We start from the raw sequence: 2,434 nt of genomic DNA, 5'->3' as shown, positions 1-2,434 counted from the left end.
GTAATACACATTTACGTTTCCTCCATGTTTTTTCATGGATTTACAGCTCATTTTCTTTTAGTATTGAGTAGTATTTTATTGCATAGATGTCTCACAGTTTACTTACTCATACACCTACTGATGGATCTATCTTGGTAGCTTCAAATTAATTGGCAAATTATGAATAAAAGTTACTATAAATAGGGACCAGCAGTTGCTGTACTGGCTATGTCGCTGGACTCCCATGTAGTCGACGGCGATTCGCATCCCAGACTCGGTGGCTTAAAACTCACGCCGGGCGCGTGTGCGTGCGTGCCCAAGATCCCAAGAGGAGAATGGAGGAGGAGGGATTGTGGTGTGGCCATCCCCCCTGCTGGTGTGGGGGGGGTGATTTCTCGCTTTCTGTCTCTCTATCTCTGTCTGTCTGGCGAGCGCACGTGCTCTATAGCAAAAACCTCTAAATATTTATATGAAAGTAATTGTTGGACCTAAGTCTTCAACTCATTTAGATAAACTTCAAGGAGTTTTGTTTTGTTTCTTCTCTAGACTGGGTCTTGGTATATTATCAAGGCTAGCCTCAAATTCATAATGCTCCTGCCTCAGCCTCCCAAGTAACTGAGTTTACAGGCACCTATCATAATACCTAGCCTTCAGGTTGGACTGAAAATCAAATACGGGAAAATTGCCAGAAGATATATTAAGAAAGTATTTAGTTTTGCAAGAAACTGCCATCTTTTCTTCCTAAGTATTTGTACCATTTTGCTTCCTGCCAGCAACAAATGAGAGTTCTTGTTGCTCCACATCTTCTCCAGCATTAGATGCTGTGTTTCTGATTCTGCAGTAATAGGTGAATAGTAGTATTGCATTATTTGAATTTAGGATTTCCTAATTATATGTGATGTTCAGCATCTTTTTATACTTTATTTACAATCTACATATTTTTGGTGCGATGAGTGTTTATATCTTTTTCCCATTTTTTCCCATGTGTTGTTCATTTTCTTTTTTACTTTTTCTAAAGAATTATCTTATTTAACTTGATTTATCCATTTATCTATTTTTCTATCTAAATTTGACCTGAGAGAGAGAGAAAGAAAGAGAGAGAGAGAGAAAGAGAGAGAGAGAAAGTGAGAAAGCAATTTGGCAGGTCTGAGATTCGAACTACATTCAACCATGTGGGAGTCCAGCACTCTTAACCACCATACCACCTGCTGGCCCTGTGTGGTTTGTATTCTCCTTGTTGAATTTAAGAGTTCTTTGTATATTTTGGATGATAGTCCTCTACTCTATATTTCCATGTAAATATTTTCTTCCAGTCTGTAGATTCCTTGCATCACTTTTTACAGGCAGAAAATTTTAATTTTCAAAAATTATAGTTTTATCATTTCTGTCTTTTGTGCACCATTTTTGATTGCATGCCTAAAAAGTCATGGCCAAGCACAAGTCATGTAAGTTTCTATATATGTTATATTATATAGAATTTTATAATTTTTTGTTTTACATGTTGATCTATGATACATTCTTTTTTCTTTATAGACAGAACTTGCTATTAGAAATCTGCTGTCTCAGCCTCCCAGCTGGGACTACCATTGTGTACCACTACACACAACTTTTTTATTGTTGTTGTTGTTATTTATTTTGTCCCTTCTCTAGACTGGGTCTTGCTATGCTATCAAGCTCATAATGCTCCTGCCTCAACCTCCCAAGTAACTGAGAGTATAGCCACACACCACCATACCTGGACTGAGAATCAAATATGGGTTTCTCACCTGGTCCTAATCTGCAAGCACAGCATCTTAGAAGCTTACTCTACCATGGCTTGGGCCTATAATATTCATTTAGAATCAATTTTTGTGATGGTTGTAAGGTATGTGTGTATACATTTCTTGCTTTTTATTGCATATGGATGTTTATTTGATTTAATACTATTTGTTGAAAGAACTATCATTTCTCTATTGTATTGCCTTTGCTCCTTTGTCAAAGGTCAACTGACTACATTTATGTGAATCTATTTCTAGGCTCTCTATGATGTTTTGTGGTTCCATGTGTCTCTTCCTTCAGTAGCACACCTTGTTTTGATTACTGTAGCTCTATAAAAAATCTTGAGATCAGAAGAAAAAGTGTCAGTCTTCTGAATGTTCTTCTCAAATATCTTGTTGGCTACCCTGGGTCTTTTATATCTCCACAGAAGTTTTAAAATGTGGTTTGAGTACTGGACCCAGCAGCTTGAAAACATTCCAGGCAGGTGTGTGTGTGTGCCCAAAATCCTGAGGAGAATAAGTTACAGTTATTTGCCCTGGGGAGTACTTTCTCACTTCCCCTTTTTCTTTCTTTCTCTAGTGAGCTCAGATGCCCTACAGCAAAATCACTAAAGCTAAAAAGAAAAAGAATTATTATAAAGATACATTCATTAAAATAGTGTCATTTGGAAATGAAATATATCAAAATAGATATATGC

The sequence above is a fragment of the Tupaia chinensis genome, unplaced genomic scaffold (assembly GCF_000334495.1).
Source record: "Tupaia chinensis unplaced genomic scaffold, TupChi_1.0 Scaffold000386_1, whole genome shotgun sequence".
Taxonomy (NCBI): domain Eukaryota; kingdom Metazoa; phylum Chordata; class Mammalia; order Scandentia; family Tupaiidae; genus Tupaia; species Tupaia belangeri.
This window is presented reverse-complemented; position numbering follows the sequence as displayed.